This window comes from Canis lupus, chromosome 14, assembly GCF_003254725.2.
Source record: "Canis lupus dingo isolate Sandy chromosome 14, ASM325472v2, whole genome shotgun sequence".
Classification (NCBI taxonomy): Eukaryota; Metazoa; Chordata; class Mammalia; order Carnivora; family Canidae; genus Canis; species Canis lupus.
The window spans coordinates 49,208,675-49,230,587 of NC_064256.1; the positions used below are offsets into that span (position 1 = coordinate 49,208,675).

General features: G+C 34.6%; 1 long non-coding RNA gene across 7 annotated transcripts in view; it reads left to right on the top strand.

Moving 5' to 3' along the window:
• The window catches only part of LOC112670741 (uncharacterized), a 191,754-nt gene that overhangs the window by 21,356 nt on the left and 148,485 nt on the right, over positions 1-21,913 (top strand). For 6 of the 7 annotated variants that reach the window (XR_007402112.1, XR_007402111.1, XR_007402114.1 and 3 more), the window contains exon 2: positions 11,720-11,765. The exons of the other annotated variant lie outside the window; for it this stretch is intronic. This is a non-coding gene — a long non-coding RNA (uncharacterized LOC112670741). The remainder of the gene's footprint in view (positions 1-11,719; positions 11,766-21,913) is intronic. 7 annotated transcript variants of the gene reach the window in all.

A 21,913-nucleotide genomic window follows, 5' to 3' on the forward strand; every position in this document is an offset into this window, starting at 1 on the left:
GTTAATGGTCTCACTGATGTCCTCCACTCTTTCCTCAAGTCCATTCATCATGCTTATTATGATCATTGGTTTAAATTGTCCATCAGGTATCTTATTTATATCTGCCTCAGATCTCTGGCTGTGGTTGTGTTCTGTTCTTTCATGTGGGACAAATTCCTCTGTCTTCTCATTTTGTCTAAGTCTCTGTGCCTATTTTGCCATGTTAGGAAAGTCAGATATGCCTCCTGTTCTTGAAGATAGTGGCTTTATGAAGAGGAGGCCCTGTAGCGTCCTATAGTATAGTGTCCCCTGTTCTCCAGGGTCTGGTGCTTCTGGGAGTGTCTCCAGTGTGTGCTCTGTGTGCTCTGCTGTTGTGTCCTAGCTGCTTTATCCTTCAGACCAATTATCTGAAAAAGCTCTTTTTGCCTGTTGTAAGCACTGTTTGGCCTCTGGCCTGATTGTGGTGGATTTTAACTAGGTTGTGCAATGAGACCTGTTGCCACCACCAATGGAACTGAGGCTTTGCAAAACTCCTCAGGAGGGAGACGTGTGTTGGCAGGAATTTGGGCCCATCTTCTGAGGTTGGAGTCCTATTGTATTGGGACTGAGTCAGGTTTGACTGGGAAGGACTGTTTTTTTTTCCCAGTGGACAGTGGGGTGGGGCTTGATGTAAGTAAGTTAAGTTGGGAGTGCTGGTGCTTTGTTGGTGCCTGCCACTGGCTCTGTGTTTATGCTGAGGGAGAGAGGAAGTAAATGGTGCTGGCCAATTCCTTTGTTCTCAGAGGGGTCTTCCCATGAAAGCTGCCTCTCTGGGAATGCATACTAGAGGTGAGCAGCTCATCTCCCCACTGTGTACCCCAGGCATTCTTCAGATCGCTGTTTCCATACTATATGTCCGTGGCTGTTTTTCCTGCTTTTTCTTGAAGAGCAGCCCCAATGTCCTCTGAGCTCTCCCAGATCCAAGCATGCTGACCTTTAAAACTCCAGACTTTAAGGCCCTTGGTTGCAAGAGCTCATGAAATTTGGGCCCTCTCCCTTTCAAATCAGTTGCTGTGGGGATTCATTTTCCTCATGCACTCTTCTATGTGCTAGTGTGTCTGTTGCCCCTCTCTCTGCAACCATGGCTCTCTCCCTTCCCATTATAGCAGCCATGATATGTTTCTTTTCTAAGTTGCATCTCCACACTTCCTACCTTCTTCAAAGTGGCCTCTTCTCTATTTTTAATTGCGGGGTTTGTTCTGTCAGACTTCTTACCAATTTCTGGGGGTATTTAGGATGATTTGATAGTTATCTAGCTGTATTCATGGGACGAGACAAGCCTAAGGTCCTTTTGCCCTGGCACCCTCTTCCTTTCCCTATGGGTTTATTTTTGAACTCTCAAATTTTATTCCATTAATCTGTGGAGTATGCACAGTATGTTATTATGCCAGTGTGCTATTGCTTAGATTACAGTAGTTTTATAATAAGTTTTGAAATCCAGAATTGTGAATCCTTTAACTTTGTCCTCCCTTTTTGAGATTGTTTTGGTTATTCAGGATCTTTTGCAATTCCATATGGATTTTAGGATTGATTAGCTTTTCCATTTCTGCAAAAATGCATTGAGAATTTTGATAAAGGAGTGCATTTAGTTTCTTGAGCACTATGGGTATTACTACCTTTTTTTTAAAGATTTTATTTATTTATTCATGATAGAGAGAGAGAGAGAGAGACAGGCAGAGACACAGGCAGAGGGAGAAGCAGGCTCCACGCAGGGAGCCCGACTTGGGACTCGATCCCGGGACTCCAGGATCACGCCTTGGATCAAAGGCAGAAGCTAAACCACTGCACCACCCAGGGATCTCAATATTACTGCCCTTTTAACAAAATTAAGTCTTCCAGTTTATTAACTCAGATTATCTTTTTATTTATTTAGGTTTTGTAAAATTTCTTTCAACAATGTTTTGTTGTTTTCAGCGTGCAAGTCTTGAACCTCCTCTGTGAAACTTATTCCTAAGTATTTTATTCTTTTTGAAGTCTTGTAAATGAAATTTTTCTTAATTTCACCTTGGATTGTTAATATATAGTATGTAGAAACACAAATTATCATTAGAACTCAAAGAGACATTTTTCAGTACTTTGGCATATGGCTGATACATACTTAAGATCATGGGAGAATTCTCTCACAAACTATTAGCAACCTGCGACCTTGACTGGGTTGGGTTGTCCTGCACATGTATTTGGGAGGTGAAATGGGAAATACATTTTACATATAAAATCATAATTTATTATCAAACTGATGATGTTAATTGGATGTATTTCATGAGGACTGTGTCAAACTATTAAAAAGAGTGAGGGCATATATTTGGATGTATCTACCAAAACCAATGACAGGTGAAAAATTCAGACAATCAAATGGAGTTTTACATCAAATAGGGTATTTTTTTCCTTCACTGAAATTCTTAAATTTTTCAACTTTTCAACAAAGTCATTGGCAAGTTTTGCAAAAGTAACACTTCAAACGATACTTAAGTTTGATATTTGAGTGGTAAAGTAAAATATAGAGAGTTCTTATATAAGGAAAACATAAAAATCATTTCTAAAGGAATGTTTTGGAAATGCATCTAAAAGAAGCATTCTTCCATTTGTTATATGTAATTCAGGCATATATAACACTTTTAGAGAAAAATGAGAGCAATCAGGAAAAAAAAAACTTTAAAATGCTATAATTTCAGTTTGTCTCAAATTACTTTTAAATACATACTTTTGCAACAAAAATTTCAACATTGATGAATTTAAAGTAGCCTATGAAATGTATATCTTCTCCCATGACAATTTTGTAGAACACCATTATTATTAATACATATTGCTCAAGTGAGAGTTTAAAAAATAAGACTAAACAAAACAACAATAAAAACATTCCTGTGGAATATCTTATTGCAGAGCTATTTTATACTAAAAAATTAAAGTTATATTATGTGACTTAGATTTTAATTTAGAATATTATGCTTTGTAGTAAATATATTTTTAAATGTCTTATATATTTTTTGTTATTATATTTCTGTAAAGTAACTGCATTGCAACCAAAAGAATTTATCTTTGTCTCGATTATTCACCATAAAACAGGATCCACACAGCCAAGATATATGCTTAAGGTTATTTAATAACTGTTAAAGAGACAATTTCGATACATAAATCTGGAATGCCATCTATCAACCTAATGAAAAGAAATATTATTATCTTGCATTTTCTTTTTCTGTTATTGATTTGTGGTGCCCCAAGACCATTTTAAAAATGATCAGTGTAGTCCTTATCTGTCATGGAAACAAATTCATTCCTTGGGTGGCTGAGCAACATGAGGGGAAATAAATTTCTCAGAAATGTATCCCCTGAAGGTTGCTATCCATTATTGTTACAAGTTTGCAATGGAAATGGCTTTATTGCTACATAAAAAGAATATGATAAAATTTAAAGCTTGTGAAAGATGATTAGAAAACAAATATTATACATATTTAATATATTACTGACAATATATCACCACCTATGATGTATTTATTTATTTAGACAATGTTTTTAGCATATCAGAACAAACGTGGAACAACTCAAATCTGAATGTTAATCCAAAGAGTAATAAAAATGAAAAATGAATGCCTGCAGGGAATTGGGAATTAAAAAATTCTCCCATTTCCAACATAGAACTCTTAACATTTTCTGTTTGAATGGCATGTGTGAGCTCTATAGATCAGATTTCATCATATCAGTGTTTCATTTTACTTCTTGGACATTGCATCTAGTCTGAACTTTAGTAAGGTTTCAAGAGTCTGAGAGATTATTCCACCAAGAAAAATAAAGCAGAAGTTAATGGAATTAATCCTATTATGTGAGTTTAACCTTTGGTCTGTGTAATCTCTGCCTACGTTACATCTCATAAACTGGAATGAGGCACATCACAAAAGTTGGAATATATTATTTTTATTATTGTAAAGTGTCTTTTTTATCGATCTAGACACAGGTAAACACATATATTTACATAAAACAATAATATATATATTTGGCCTGTGTGTGATATATCAACAAGGATAGTAAGTTTCCATACTTTTATAAAAGCAAATAACTGGGATACCTTTAGTGTTCCATTAACTGTCATTCTCTGTGGATACTGAAATTTTGCATAATTTTATAATAATTTTAAGTAGCTCTTATGAATAATATTTAATTTTTTTTGCCAATGGCTTTTGTTTTTTCTGTGTAATGAAAATTAGCAAAACTCAATAATTTGGTTTATTATACTCATTGCCTACCTTTTTGGTAACATCTTGTTTTCTTGAAAGCATGATTCTTAGAAGTATGCAAATAGAAAGAAAGATTGATTAGAATAAACAAAGTGAAAAAAATAATACATATTAGTATTAAAAAGTTTACTGTAGTATTGATAAATGCAGATCTCCATATTAGTGTTTAGATTTCTAAATTCATATGTAAATCTATGTTTAATATCTTGGTATCAAAGTAGCTAACACTTGAATTTTGTTTTAGATCTATCTGATGTATCAAGCTTAAGAGTTCTCCATTAAGGATTAATGCAGTAAAAAAAAATGTGGTATGGTTATTCTAAATCCTTGGATCTTTTTAATATCTAGTTTCAGTGATCCATTGAAAAGCCTCTAAGCTGATAGGAAGCACACTGTATTGTAAGGTCTAAAATTTCGAGTGCTGCTTTGATATCTTTGAATCTCACAGGGCCCCCAAAAGCCTAACTGTGAGTTCCCCTCTCCTGCCAAATACATTTTGCCACTGTTCCCTCCACGGTAGGAAAGGCTCCTCACCTGGCTAGTTCCCCCAGCAGCCAGAGCAGCTGTGCTCTCCCTAATCCCACACTAACTTTTCTGGCCTGTGGAATTATTCAAATAAATCAATCACATCCTTACAGAGGAACCAGGGGACACCACATCCTCTTATTACTCCAGAGTCTGCTTCCATGTCCCTGTTCAGTCTGTTCCCAATTGCAAATTCCATGTGGCCTTGCATGGCATGCAGTATCCTCTCCCCTAGTTAATAGATATAGTTGACTGATGTCAAACTGCTGTCAAGTTTGTCTAACCAGATCTGGGTGTTATGTTTGGGTATCTAGTACTATTTAGTGCACAGGATCCCTCCATTACCATTACAATAATAAGAGATAATCAGAACATATATGTGATGAAAAGGAATTGTTTATTGAATTTTTTCATATTTTTATGATATTTAAATGTCTGATATAAATGAAAACTTTGCTGTTGTTTTATTATTGTTGTTCGGAGCCATTCAAAGGGAATAATGTAATTTTAGCTTATATTGTAAAAATGTTATTTCCAGAAGAATGTAAAATGGATTTTAGCAAAGTGGGATGACTTTTTTTTGAGTAATGACCTATCAACTTGTATTTGTTTATTTAACTCAGCAATAAAAAGCTCTTAGACATGATGAATGAATGGTATTCTTGCTTCATACATTATTGTAAATTTACCTAACATAACAGTAGTGATGTTTGAGAATTGTATTCATGTTGCTATATCTATGTGCGGTCATTTTTGTTGACTGAATTCCATGTAATATGTAGGGCCTTCCAGAGCTACCTTAACCTTTTCTGATTTAATCATAGGTTCTCAAAATTTAATAGGACATTATGTATTCATGAATTTAAAAAATAATAGTTTCCTTACCTGACAGTAAATTCCACTCTTTGCCGATTAAATGGTAACAGGGACATCTAAAGTGCACACATACACACATGTGCACACATATTTGCTCAAATAAGGTTGGTTGTGAAATATTGGCTTCTGAGGAGTAATATTATGAGTTTCTCCATAACTATTAAGTCAGTGATTCTACTCTGTTTACTTTTAAAATGTTAATCTTAGAATGGAGCTTGGAGAAACTTACATAATTTTTCTGTACCTAAGTCAACCTATACCTAGAAAAATTAATAAATAATAATAAATAATAAATAATAAATAAATTAATGCCTTATTTTACCAGTAATTTTATATACCCTGATTCACTCAAAAAAAAAAAAAAAAAGGGTGGAAACTTCACATTAAAATCTCTTCTTCATAAAAAAAAAAAAAAAGAAAAGAAAAAATTTCTTCTCCAAAAGGAATTTTTGTGTTTTAATCAAAGGTACATTACTTTGTAACTGCTGCTGAATTATAACCAGTGCTGAGCAATGACGTATTAACAGAGGCATGCAGCATAATTGCCTAAAGCTTGGAATATATGGTTCTGTAACTAATTTTCTTCCTAACCATTTATATTTCTCAGATGTAAAATAATGTAAAATAAAGTAATCTAAAATTCTTATTCAAATCTAGAATATTGTTACTCAGCATGTTTGGAAGCTATGATAGAGAGAAAGCTCTGGGTTGATTTTATTTTTACAGAGGTTTATTGAGAAAAGATTCTGAGCACCTAGCATATTTAACAAATTGTGAAATCCTTTATAAAATATTAATCTGAACCTAGTAATATTCAACTTATTTTTGTCAAACAGCACTGTTATCATTGAACACTAAATTCTAGTTAACTGATGGGATGTATTTGCCTTTGAAGGACATATGCACTAAGATATTTTTGATGCCTAAGGGAGTAAATACACATACGTATAAATTGATCATTATGGATTTGCCATTTTTAATTTTTTATGTTCAATTGTATAAAAAATATACATTTGTAGGTTTTTTTTTTAATATGTTATACCAACAAATTTCTAACAAATGATAGACTTGCAGTTAGGGACATTAAATATAAGTTGGGCAAAGATCAATTACTCAAAGGAATAAATGATTGCACATTTATAGACAATGGATTTTTGTGATATTTCAACAGCATTACAATCTTGAAGCTCATTTTATTAATTATACTTGATGAAGATTTGAATGATACGTATAAGGTCTATTAACATCTCAAATGTATGTATGTTAATTTCATGAAAAGAGGGAAATGATTGTGTGAAATTCATTGACAGAGTTGTGTTTAATATTTATTGTTTGTTAGAATTTTGTAGACAAAGCCTTGTTTTCCTTTAAGAAACAAAAGTAAGCAACTGAATTTTCCCACCACATATGAAACATTGGGAATGGGCTGTAAAAGTTAACTAGAGATGAGGAGAGCCCAAAGACAATTTAATCAGAACCTTCAAACAAACAACTCATCTCAGTGGCAAGTCCCAGAAGGCATTTGTATAGCTAAAGGAAAAAAGACTATAGCAGATATTAAATCTAAAAGTGGTGAAAACTGCAAAGTATTTGGCATATCTGTTTCCAACACAAATGGTTAATTTAATTTCCTTTTATCTATTACAGTAAAAGTGCCTTCTTTAATCTTCTTAAGTCTCCCTTAAAAACATTAAACTGTGAGCCATAAGAGTCATGTTCAAGGTCTCACAGTAGCATTATGACTCTGAGCAATTCTCTCAGACTCTTTTAGCTTCGGTTTTATTTTCCAGTATTAGGATAAAGTAATCTTAGTAATAATTGTTCTTTTGGGGGTTGTTGTGAGATCAAATAATTATTTACTTGAAAGTGCATTGTAAATCTAAGCACTACACCAATATTAATAATTAGTTTAGAACTCTACCTTACAATGCTAATGAGTTTTGATCAGGTTGGGCAAATGAGTGAGTGGGCAAAGGATAAGATAGGCTAATCATGTCTATGGAAGTGGGAGAACAATGCTACCATATTCAGGATTATACATTTAACAAAGAAACGTTCTCTTTCTCAACACAAAACTTGAACTTCAAGCTGTATGGCTCATAAAGAACTTTAAGAAAAAAGAATCTTTCACAAAGAAGTGCTTATTCTTTTTTTTTTTAATTTTTTTTTATTTTTTTTTAAATGTTTATTTATTTATGATAGTCACAGAGAGAGAAAGAGACACAGGCAGAGGGAGAAGCAGGCTCCATGCACCGGAAGCCCGATGTGGGATTCGATCCCGGGTCTCCAGGATCGCGCCCTGGGCCAAAGGCAGGCGCCAAACCCCTGCGCCACCCAGGGATCCCAAGAAGTGCTTATTCTTGAATGATCTTCCCCTTGAAGAAGATGGGGCCAAAGAGTGCCTCTTCCACACAAGTCAGTTATAACTTTGATTTTCCCATATTTGCTTTCTGGCTTCAGTACTTCATTGTTGTTGTATAAAACTTCAGTAGGTGAATTCAGTCTGTAAGCTTCAGTTTCTCCTCTAAGGATAGTAATGCCAACTGCCACTGTTAAGTTGAAAGAACAGAACTCAATAGGGCGCAATCATTAAGCATTATTTTCCTCCCACATCCATTGATGACCTTGGTGAATTAGTTGTTTATCTCTCCTAGCATGAAATCTCAAGAGAAGTCCCATGACTTTGTAGTCACTCTGATTTAAAAAAAAAAAAAAAAAAAAAAAAAAAAAAAAAAATTCCCGAGGGCACTTCTAGTCAAAAGAGTATTTGCTCTCATTTCATGAAAATGTTGGTGCAGTTGAACAATCCAAATTCCGACCTTAAGTTGAGGTTAAAACCCCTCCCCTCTCACACCTTGAATATTTTGCAGGGTGAAAACCAGCAATAGGGAAGGCAGGTGTGGTCAGCTTCTTCATTTACTGTTCTACTAATTTTCCTCTTCTTCCTATCCCCTAACATTTCATCTCCTCACTTGTTTGCTTCTGGCTCCTCCAGTATTAGGATGGGTTCAGAGAGAGAGGAGATGTGAAAATCTGTCTTCTAAAGAAATGGCTTTTGTGTTTTCTAAGCTTGGTAGATATTGAATGTTGATTCTTTCCTTGGGCATTTTAATTTCTCAGAGGTTCCTCTAACTGTACTCCCTCTTTGAGCTTCTGGTTATCCTTTTCTACTTGACCTCTTTTATTCTTGTTCATGGCTTTTTTTTTTTTTTCTCCAAAGCACTTTTCATAATTTGATATATTTGTTTATTGTCTGTCTTTCCTCATGAGATTTTAGAAGGCAAATGTTACCTATTTTATTTATTTTTGTATCTCCTATGCCTAAAAAGATGCAGTAGACATTCAGTAAGTGTTTTTTGGAGGAATGAGTGAATAAATGAACATTTGGAGGGAGATCCCCTACAGTAGTCTCGTTATCTCTTTATGTATCTTATTTGCTGAGATTCAAAAGAAGCTCCTGTTGGCTCCTGTCAAAATATCCACAGTTAGTTCCCTGAAACACTGTCGTTGACAAGTGAAAGTGCAGCTACTTCCCAACTCACCCTTGGAGCAACTATATACATTTGGACCTTTTAAGAGATCAGTCTGGCAGTGTCTCAATATCTCATGAAGGACAAAGTCAAGTTCTCTGAGACTTAATATACCCTCTATGTGTCTTAAAATGAGGAGTATCTCTTTTCACACATGGATTCCATGCCTCTTTACCACCTCCAAAGAAATTCCCTCCAAAACTCCTCTTTATCAATAGTATTGATTTAGATGTTGAACAAGGACTTGCAAAATTGTATGGCAGATGCTCTTTTGCATGCTCTGTGTAGGTCAGGCAATTTGCTTCAGACCTATCTCTTTTCTCTTTTGCCATCAGGGCCTCAGTCAAATCTGAGACAAGAATAGTTCTATTTTGGAATCCTATTACATCTGCCTTGAAAAGCTGTTGTAAATGTGTACTGAGATAAGGTAAATCAATCATTTAACAAAATGTGTAACGTAAAACAAATATTTATTTTTTTCTGTCATTATCTTTCCTAATGTCATTTCTTGCTGTTCCTACTAAAATAATAGAATCTTAGCCCATAATTACATTTCCATGGAAATTTTAAGCAGAGATAAAAGGAAAAGGGCTAATAAATTCCCTTGAAGATCTGAAGAAGGAAAAAAAAAAAAGGTGTACAAGAGAAAAGCCCAAAGTCATCATGAATATGTCACATATAAGTTAGAGTTACAGTATTTATTTTTTCCTGACATAAGTATATCATTTCCTGTTGCTAATTTCTAAATTTCACTTTAGAGGTGCAAGCTAAGCAATTTTAAATTGTCAGAGACACATAAATTACTGACTTACTTTAGCAGCAAGGGCTATTTTCTGGTATCTAATGATTAGACCTGAAATACATTTTATAGCAAAGTATAAGATTAAATAGTTTCACCTCTAAATGTGGTATGCATGTGATTCTTGTATCCTCCTTAAAAATTAAGTTTCATGTTTAGCAGAGAGTGAAATTCATCACTGACAAAGCATTGCAGGTGAGCTCATTCTCCTATTACCTTGATGTATGGAATTATTCCCTCAGGTTCATATCTAATCAAATGTGACCACAATTCATGTAATACTTTCCTTCAGATCTATGCAGCCTTAACAGTATTATCAGCTAATGAATTCTGCAGAGACACCTATAGTAAAAATGTTCTCTAACCAAGTAATTCTTCAGTGAATTAGATTTTTATTCGGAGGTTAAGAATAGTTTTATTTGAATTAGCAATACTTTGGAAACTTGGCAAATTACCTGGGTATAATAAGCTGTGATGAAAAATGAATTTAAAAATCCCCCCCCCAAAATAAATAAATTAAATAAATAAATAAATAAATAAATAATAAAACTTTTCCCAAAAGCTGGGAACATTTACAAAGAGTTGAAATAAATAATTTGTATTAGAGCCAAAATATGACTTAAGTTATTTGGAAATATCTTTGAAAACATTGTATTACCGATAAGAATTGTCTTATAAATCTTGTATCCAAAATGGCTTTATGACAAAGGCACTCTTAGAGGTGTTCCAATTCCATCTGTTTTGAGCACCTATTTGAAGACTCGAGACAAACATCTTCATCAGGAGGTCAGGCAAATAGTCATCAAACTTCTTTCATTTCCACCTTTACCAAAACCAATCCATCCAAGGAAAGTTTTTATGAATCCTGACAGTACTTCTAAATCATTGAGGTACAGTAGTCTACAACATGTCTCATAGTGTACATTCTCCAAAACTCCCTTGGTGTCTTTGTGAAGGTTTAGTTTAATCAAGATTAAAATATCTGTCCCCAGCCCTTCCAAACCCTAGGGTTAGCAGTCTGCTAACCCTAATCTGCTAATCTGGCAATCAGAATGGGTAAAATGGACTAAAGTGGCAGATGCTCAGTTATAATGAGCTAAATTGGTAGGGTTGACATTATGGTGAGTCTCTTGATGTGCTGAAATACCTGGAACTGAGTTTTAGATGAAGATATATCTTGTGTGTGTCACGTGGGGTAGGAGTGGGGAGAAGATTAATCATAATTTTGAGAAAAGCATGTGTGTGGGGCCAGTTTCTTATATTCTGTAAAGAAATTTTTTTATTATATTGCTTTATAACTCCCGAGATCCAGAACTGTGACAGAGTAGGTTATCAATATTTTAAAAATTAAATATAGTTATCAAATATCTACCTACTTCTACCTGCATAAACTGATCATGTTGACATAATATTAATCAGGACATAGAACTCAACCTTGACACCAGTTTCTAAAAGGAAATACACCAGGAAATTTGTGATTTTCTCTGATCTTTAGAACAACCAAGTATTTTCAGGGTAAAAGAAGATATTGCATTGATCATGCAGAAATTTCCTAAGTTTTTCTTTATCTTGTCCTTTTTCTCTAGCGCTTTTATTTTTATGATTATTTCTTATTATCGTGATAAAACACATATGCAGTTTATCATTAGGGATAGTGTACTCTCTCAACAAAGGTCTCCACGAAGAAAAGTTTTACACTAGCAACTTAGAAAATAAAGCATTCTTCTTTTTTTTTTTTTCAGGAATAAAAGTATCATATACAGATAATTCACTCTTTTACACAAAATGGTAAGTTTCGGTACTATAATATAGTTATTCCTAGCAAAAAAAAATTGGTTGTAATGGCTGTTTGTGAGTTTTAAAGAATTGGTGATTTGTCCCAGGAGCATTATCAACCATGTATAGGCACCCAGATATAATCTTTGTATGGTCAACTCTATGGGTAAATCCTCCTGTAGAAGAGTAGGCTTATTACAGAGTAGTTGTCCAGAAGTCTTGAACTATGTGGTGGAATTAAGCCAAGTATGAAATATTGGATACCTAGACCACTAAAAACGAGAGTGAATTAAAAATGTATAGTAGCTTGTATATTAACTCCAAACCAAGATAAATAATAAAAAAATGTGTTGACTTTATGATTCAAATTGAAAGCATGGGCAAACTTCATGTACTATCAAGACATTTCCTCTAGTTTCAGAATACATTTAGGTTCATCTTATTCCTGTGCTATAAAAAAAAAACAATTCTTTTTGACATGTCTCTATTTTAACGTCATCTGTCTCTCAAATTTAGTTTGATGGTAAAATGTAAAGAACAGATATCTGATATCTTTTATAAGCAGTGACAAAACGGTGAATGCAAATATAAACTCACCGTCCCTTTAAGTAGGGTTCATATTTGCATTCAGTTTGATAATCACTCCCCTGGGGGAAGATTTCTTTACTTTTATTAACTTATTTTATTGAATACAGTATTTTTATCAGATACAAAAGAATGTCTTTAAAATGTAATATTGTATGTAACTTGAAGTTTAGCACCATTAGGAGATATACTTTGCTGTACACTTTTGAATCCTACAAATCTGTAATCAGATTTATGTAGCTATAGACTTTCTGTGGGTAAATACACATACACAATTCAATATAGTAGGTTGATTGGAGACCCTCAAAAATATTTGTCTGTCTTAACTTCTCATAACCACGAATGTGACCTTATTTGAAATAAACAGTCTTTACAGATGAATTAACCTAAGGATCTTGAGATGAAATCACCCGAGATTGCCTAGAAGGGCCTGATCCAAGCACAGGCGTCCTTACAAGAGTGAGTCAGACGTAGATTATACAGACAAGAAGAGAAGACACAGAGGAGAAGGTGATATAAAGACAGTCTTGAAGAGATTGTAATGATATGTCTGTTTGTCAGGAAATGCCAGGGATTGCTGGTAGCCACCAGCGCTGGAAGAGAAGAAAAAGTGTTTGCCCCTACCCTACATGGTTTAGAGGGAATGTAGCCCTGTTAGTACCTTGATTTCAGACTTTTTGCCTCCATAACTGTGACAATTTCTGTTGTTTTAAACCACTAAGTTTGGGGTAGTTCATTATAATGGCCCTAGGAAACTAATAGATTTTGGTAATGGGAAGTGAAATGTCACTGTAAAAATTACTTAAAAATATAGACGGTTTCAGAATTAGTTAATGGGTAGAGGCTGGAAGAATTTTGAGATACATAACAGAGAAAAGCTTAGATTTCCTTGAAAAGACTGTTGGTAGAAAAATGAACATTAAAATATGCTTCTGGGGAGATCTCAGATGGAAATAAGAAACATGTTATTGGAAACTGAAGAGGTGGTCCATGTCATAAAGTGGCAGAAAACTTGGCTTATTTTCTATTATTGAGTGGAAAGCAGACCTTGTAAGCAATAAACTTGCATATTTAGCTGAAGAGATTACCATGCAAAATGTCAGAAATATGGCATGGGTTCTATTTGTTACATGTGGCAAAATGTAAGAGGAAAGAGATAAATTAAGGAAAGAACCGTTAAACAATATGGAACCAGAACTTGAGTTTTTTGGGGAGCTTCTAGCCTACCCAGATTGCAAAGATGCTACTAGTAGGTGGTTTACTGGTAGGAAGCATGTTTGAAAGAGAGGTTCAAGGTTCAATTTTGTTGATTAATTGAGTATATGTATGATCATGGATCCAATTAGCACTCTCGGCAGAAGTCAGGAATAGATAAAGGATTATTCTTGAAGGATATGTGGAGAACCCTGTGTCTAATAGTATAGATCCCTTTGACATACATGAGAGGTTTTTTGACACTGGTATGCCAGCAGAGACACTGTCAGCTTGGACAGAAGAGGACAGATACAGGATGAAATAAAGGATGGCTCTTGGACTTCTGAGGTTCTACAGATAGGAAATGGACTGATAGAGATCAGTGGCAGGAAATATATGCTACTTTTCAAAGAAAGAAAGAATGACTCTAAGGGCAGAGTGGCAGAGACCACAGAGGTGGGTGCAGAGGAAGATGGAGATATTGCCAGAGACTTTGAAAAAATACATTTCTATTGTTTTAAGCTACCAAGTTTATAGCAATTTGTTATGACAGCCTTAGGAAACAAAGACATTCACATTTTCTGAAATTTGCAGGTATAATTTGCAGCCTATTTTAGATAATCATCTTTTCTAACAGTATATCTGGAATTCTCCTCTCTCTGTCTCTCCCCCTGCCCCCCCCCTTCTTATCTACACATCAAAGCTATACAAAAGCAAAGTAGACTAGAAGATAGACTACCGTAACAGAAATCATATTGGGATTTAATTCAAACTAGGTTTAAAATCTACTCCTCCACTAACTGTGACATTGAGCAACTGAATTAACCTTTCTGAATCTACTTTAAGATGGAGATAATAAAGTTGACAAGAGATTTAGAATAGAAAATATATATAAATTGGAAGGCATGGTGCCTGCTAATTTTCCTCCTTTCCTTTATCCCAGTAAGAACATTAGGAATAAGCAATAGGAGTAGTAGCCCTGTAATGCTTGCAAATTTTGAACATCTAGAATGGTTTTAATTTGCATGATAATTTATGAGACTTATCAGAAAGTTTGATTTTTTTGTGGTCATTGTAAAGCCTGCTATTATATGGATGCATATCTTTAAGGCCCCAGGGAATTCATTTAAGGATTTTCCTCCCAAAGGCTACTTATTAAACATATGTACAAAAATGTTTTATGGTCAGAGAGAAAAAAAAAAAAAAAAAAAAAAAACAACCTCAACCAATAAGAGAAAGGCTATATCTGCTATAGTCCTAGGGTTTTCTGTTACTTTATTAGTTCTGTCTGTTATATCTGATCCTAATTGTTAAAACGTACAAATTTATGGGTTCTTATAATGATCTTAATGATAGAAAAATATCTGTATTTATACTCTGTGGTCAGATTTGAGGTTTTTAATTCTGAAGACACTTACAGGGGACACATGCAGAGATTTTTTTATCTCTCTTGAATTAAGTCTTCATTAGCCTCACATGAAGCATGATAAGAATGCTTTGAAAGGTTGTATATATTTGTATTGATTGCTTCTCCAACTTTTATGTTCTGATCTTAACAGGTACCAAATTCTTAAGTTTGAAAAATTGATTCCTCAGTTAGAGTTATAATGAAAACTCAAATAAATTTAAAATAATTGTGTAGTAAAATTTCCTGAAGGGTAAAGATGAGATTTCTACCACTTTATACAATGTATTTCAAATATTTCTATTTTCACTTAGAGCTCTTCCTAAAAGTTGGCTACATTATTTCCTCTTCCTAGGGATCTCAAATGTAGTTGCTCATTAGAGTTAGAATGACTGGAGTTGGAATGTGGGTTTTAAAATAAAAAGTATGTGGAAATTTTCTAGCATATTCAAGAGTAAAAAGAATAAGGTGAAGTGCTCCCACATGCCCATGACAGGCATCAACAATGGACTTATGGTCAACCTTGTTTTATCTGTACCTCCACCCAACTTTGGATTATGCTGAACCTAATCTAAGTTAACAGATAATTTCATCTGTAAATATTTTACATAAATATTTTGGATGGAAACTATTTTTAAATACAATCATAACATCCTTATCAGACACAAAGTAACACTAACTTTTTAATATCGTGAAATATAAGTGTTCACATTTGTCCCAACATTTAGTAATATAATTTTGTACAATGTCTTTTAATTAGAATCCAAAAACATTTATACATTGTAATTGGAAGACATGTTTTTGAGTCTTTTCAGTAAGATCCCCTTTTCTCTCTTGTTTTCCTTGTTAGTTACTGGAGAAATGTCCCAAAGAACTATCTGCTCTGATGTGGTAGCAACTAGCCACATGTAGTCATTTAAATTTTAATAATTAAATGAAAAATTTAACATAGAATTAAATAAAATTTAAAATATCACACTAAAATGCTTTCTAAGTGCTCAATAACCTCATGTAGCTACTATATTAAATAATGCAGGTATAGAACAATTCCATTGTTTTTAAAGGTTCTTCTACAGATTTTCCCTCAGTAAAGATTTTTTTTTTTTTTGAATACACCCCTATATGTCATTTGATACATTCTGGCACCTGTATTTCCTATAAATTGATAATTATATATGACAGTCTTGATGGATTTATGTCCAGTGTGTTGCCAAAACTATATAGCTTTATCAAGAGTTACGTAAAATCTTATGGTCTCTTTTTATGATGTTAGTAGCCACTGATGATCATTGCCTAGTTTTAATTACTCCATAACTTTCATAATTTTTCTCCTTTCCATGTCATTCTTACCTGTATAAACATAGTAAGTTTATTGCAAGTGGTGCTGCTTATTAGAATTTTCTCTTAGCCTCTAGTACTCTAGAACCTTGTCTTCTGGGACAAAATTCAGCCAGTGATCTACCATTGTTGTAGATCTGAGTCAAGTCCACATTTTATAGTATTTCAATCAAGATCATAGCCTACCTATCTGGGTTGAAAATTACTTTGTACAATAAAATTTCTCCTGAAAGTTTTATGCCTTGAAGACATATTAAATATACATATCTAATATTGATCCTTTCAAGCTTCAATAAAATTTTATTAAAGGGATTGTTTTTTTCAAAGATAAAGACCCACAAAGACAGGAGAGAAAATAATTGCAACAGCATTTTGGAAGTTAGAAGATAGATGGACCAGGACTACCCAGTTAGCAAACGCTAACCTGGAAATAGAAAAAGGAGCCAAAATTTAAAAATTTCAAAAAATTCAGGAACTAGGAGTGAAGCAGTATGGTGTTAAAGAATATCTGATGATTAAAAACCAAAGTCCTAATAATTTCTTCCGTTTCATTAAACTGCTTCTCTGTTACATTGACAATATTCTGGAGATTTGTTTGCTAAAAAAAGTTAAACTATTCTTGGACTGGACTGTTGAGAGTGAATGTGCAATATTGTAACAAGAAAAGTGAATGGACCACATATATATAGCTGCAAAGGTTTTTGTGCCTTCACTTGACTCCTAAGATGTGGACAACCAGACTTCTCCCACAGGAGACTAGAATATCTGTCTCTGGGAAATTTGCCTTCCCATGAAATACGAAACAAAAAAGATTGACATCCAGGATTTTGTAAAAATTGTCCATATCTCCCTTCAGTGGGGGTTCAAGTTTGCCAGTCCTTACCAGACACTCAGAGCTTTCAATTTGCTTTTTGAGCACTCTGTTCCTGCCACTCTTAATCATGAGTAAGCAAATAAATTATGAGATATCTTGAGAGAAAGTTTAAAAGGGAAGATAGAAATAGAAATAAATAAAAGAAAAAGCAACTTGTAAGGAAGAAACACTATGCAGAAAGAAAGAAAATAACAGTATCCTAATAGTGATCATAGAGACTATTTATAAGATAAAAATTAGATGATATGGAGAGAAACATTCAAAGACTATCATAAAACTTAAAAAATGATCACAAGAAAAAAAAGTACTTTTGTAAGTGTTACAAAGTTGAAGGATTTCCCGGAAATTAAAACAGACCAAAAAAAACAAGGGGAGGGGGGATCATAACAAATTGGAATACCAGTGAAAGTCTGGGATTTTTCATAAGCAACACTGGAAGCAAGAAACAATGTAATGTCTTCAGATATTTGAAGAAAAATGATTTTTAACTGACAGTTCTATACTAGGCCTAGCTCTCAAGTTTTATTTTAGATAAACAAGGGGAAATTTATTTGGAAGGTACTAGAAAATGTGTTCCCCAAAAATGTAGACTTTAACCATAAAAATGGGACAGGGCAGACAACAGGAGATCCAACACAGAAAAAGACAAGGAATCTCTAGAATGAAAAGGATACCCCAGGTTGATTGTTGTGCTCTAGGCATACATGACAGTCTGTGAAGGTGGCTGCAGTTTGCAAAATTGGTGGCCAAGTACAACGTAGAGCTTCATATTTTATAGCAGTCCATCCCACAAAGTAAGCTGATAGGCATAATAGACATCAGTGAAGCAAGCTATCTCTTCTATTGATGTGATTCACAATATCGATGATATATAACTGAAACTGAATGAGAAGACAGTAAAGAAGTATGTTACTGTCAGAGGTGGATATATTGAAATCTTGTGTCTCTTTCCACTAACATTGTGGTAAGACCCTCTGCTCCTCAAGTATTAAAATGCAGAAAAGTCCTCCACAATTATAGCTAAATATTTCTTTGAAAAAGAAAAACCTGTTTGTACATGCATACAATTTCCTCTAAATTAATACCCACCTGAAATCTCAGAATATGACCCTATTTGGGAAAAGTCTTTGTAAATGTAATGTTCATTAATTAATATGAAATCATACTGAATTAGGATGGACCCTAAATCCTGTGACTGGTGTCCTTTTATATGAAGAGAAGAGGACATAAATAAACACGGGAGGAAGGTCATGTGAAGATGGAGGCAGATTGGATTGATAAAGGTCTTAAAGACAAGGATTTGTCCAAGGATTGCCATCAACTACCAGAGTCTAGGAAGAGAAAGGAATCTTCCCTAGAGCTTCAGAGGGAGCATGGCCCTGTTGACACTTTGATGTCAGAAATTCAGCCCTCAGTACTGTGAGAGAATAAATTTCTATAGTTTTAAGCCATCCAGTTGTAGTAATTTAAATGCAGGTAATACATTTATTTTCTATAAGTTCAGAATTTCAAGTTTATAATACTGTGGTTATTTCTATAAAAGTTGGATACTGGACTTTTGGTTTATAAGCATTTTATTCCCATTGTTTTGTTTGTTTTGTTTTTTAAAGATTTTATTTGTTTATTTGACACACAAAGAGAGCCAGCACAGGCAGAAGGAGTGGCAGGCAGAGGGAGAGGGAAAGCAGATTTCCTGTGGGGCCGAGGATCTGATGTGGGATGATCCCAGAACCCTGGGATCACAACCTGACCCAGAGGCAGACGCTTAACTGAGTCACCCAGGCACACTCCCATTGTTTTGTTTTTTGTTTTGTTTTGTTTTGAAGTGAAAATCAAATCAGCTAATTTCATTTCAACTTACAGTTGTAGTCACCAAAATGTAGTCTTTGCTAAGTGTGAATCCTAGAAACTGGGTCTCTTTTTTATCAGACTTGCAATTCAGACTTTAAGGGGATATGGTCAGTGAGAATTGATTGAGGAGGATTAATTTTGACTCATTCTTCCTGTCATTGCTCTCAAGGCCCCTCACAACTGCACACTACAGTATTACCCCCTTCATTTTCTTTCTATTGATAAGATGTAACTGATAAGGTTGCTTTACCTCTAAAACCTCCTGAAAGTTCACATTCCTTTTTTCCATTGTTCTGAGGATTTCACATTAAACATAGTCTACTTCTATGCTCTTAAAAATATTTTTATCTTTTAAAGAATAGAGAAAATAATCCATGAACTAATACCCTAAATGATTCAGAATATTCACAAAGAATGGAACATTTATATTATTTCCAAGAGTATATATTTTGAAGATTTTATTTATTTATTTGAGAGAGAGAGTGAGCATGAGAACAGGGAGGGGCAAAAGGTGAGGGGGAAAGAATCTGAAGCAGATTCTGCATTGAGCAGAGAGCCTGATGTGATCATGGGGCTGAAACCAAGTGTTGGGCGCTTAACTGAGCCACCCAGGCATTCCTATTTCCAAGAATATTCTTTTTGTTTTTTTGTTTTTTTTTGAGTGTTGATGTTTTGTTTTCCAAGAATATTCTTAATAAAAATTTTAGGCACATCAGATGTGATTCAAAGGATAGCTTCCAGGTTTAAGCCAGTCTGCTGATTGGCAGCCTGATAGGGAATTAAGGAATTCTCATTCTCCTATTAGCACTTTGCATATCCTCAACTCTAAGTGTATTCCTTGGTGTTCCTTTCAGGAATAAAAGTATAATTATTTTTTCTCCTGCGTTGGGGAACATTAGGAAGCTTTAGAAAGGGAAAACTCTACAAATTCAAAGTGGCATAAGGGGGTTACTACTAAGCACAAACACATATTTTGCCAGTTTGGAATTCTACCAAATGCTATAATTGGTTTCTGAAGATGTACAAGAATGGATTCTCTTTGTTTGTCTACAGTAGGATTTAGATGTCATGGAATCAATTTGATAATATATAATCCAGGCATAGGTGACAATAAAAGAACAAGAGGAAATATTCTTCTGTGAAATCCCACAGGTTGACATTCTCTTGACTTTGTCCCTGTGGTTCTGGCAGATATCTTTACCAAGCTGATAGAGTTGTTTCCTTTCCCAGATGAATGGATTTCCTGATAGCACTTTGGCAGAAAGTAAATTTTCCTCCATATCCATAGGTTTGTTTTCATTGTTGTACTTTTTCCTGAAAAAGATAGGTAAGCACACCTGTTGTGAAGAAAAGAGATAAAGGAAGGTGTCGTCAGTGGAATCAGTGGATCAATTGGCCATGTGGTAGACTGGTATAGTTCTCTTTAGGGGCAGATGGCCCCAACAGATGCTATCTTAGGTGAAGTGTATGGAATGAAATGAGGAATGTAAATGACTACAGGCACATAGAGACACAATAGAGAAATTATAGCACACAGAAGAAATTGAAAAGGAATAGCCAGAGGCATAGGAGGTTAGTCAAAGTTGTCATGGAAATAGAAGTAAGAGAGAAATTCAAGAGAGAGTAATTAGCTGTTATTTGTTCCAGAGATCTTAAATAAGATAGCCTAAGTCTACTTATGGGACTTGGTAATAAGGGCTCTTTTGATACAACATAAGATAATAACTACTGTTGTTAATAAGAGGACTATTGAGACAGCAGAGGTAGATTGCTTTGGGCTAAGGGTTGAAGAAGGGGCCAAGAGAAAGTACAGAACAAATGTCAACCTCTATTTCAGTGATGTATGTGGTGTGTGTGTGAGAGAGAGAGAGAGGAAGAATAGAGCCATCATAGTAAATAGATGAATAAGATGTTACTTTTGGCCTCTAGAGTGACTTATGGTGTTCAAGTGGGAGACAGAAGCATATTTAGATGTTGTAAACACAGTATAGTAAAGTTTGGACAAATGTAAGCTTAAGAATCTTTGAGAATATGAATAGGAGAGACTTTATCATCCTGAGAGGGAAGCATTGGTGGTCAAGGAGAATCTCTGGGTAGGGACAGGCTGGTCCACCTGGATGAGGCAAATTCAGTTTCTTCCACACAGTACTATTCTAGACAGTTTGCTTCATTTATCATGGCAAGGTAGTTTGATAGAGTTAATTTGAGCATTTCCTTCCACCTTTACTTTCTCATATCATTTTCCTCCCTTACTCTCACCCACCACAACCCACAATGAAATAGAAGCAAAGTTTACAGGTAATTGCCAAATTAAATATGAGAATGATTCTCTCTTTAGATACTTTCTTATGGAGTTGATTTTTGGATACTAAAAAGAAGTGGCCTGAGGTAAGAGGAGAGATCATGCTGAGTGGGGACAAAATTTATAATTGGAGAGGGAATATATTTTAGAGGGAAAATAAAGAATTCCTATTGATTGGTATTAGTAGTAGCCTTAGTATCATTGTCTGATTGCAGAAAACCAGGTTGGAAAATTAGAAGGAACCCAAATGATGAAATGGCCTCAGGAATGGATGTTCCTTATCATAATCCATTTGTAACATGGTTTTTAGCATTTCTGGACACTTAGGAGCCTCACTACTTATCATGGGGGCAAGAGGAACATGGGCGAATTGTCACTTGAATAAGGAGGACTAAACCAGGGGGAATATATTATTTTTTTAAGATTTTATTTATTTATTCATGAGAGACACACACAGAGAGAGAGAGAGAGAGAGAGAGGCAGAGATATAGGGAGAGGGAGAAGCAGGCTCCACAGAGAGCCCGATGTGGGACTCGATCCCAGGACTCTGGGGTCATGCCCTGAGCCAAAGGCAGATGCTTAACCACTGAGCCACCCGGGGATCCGTAAAC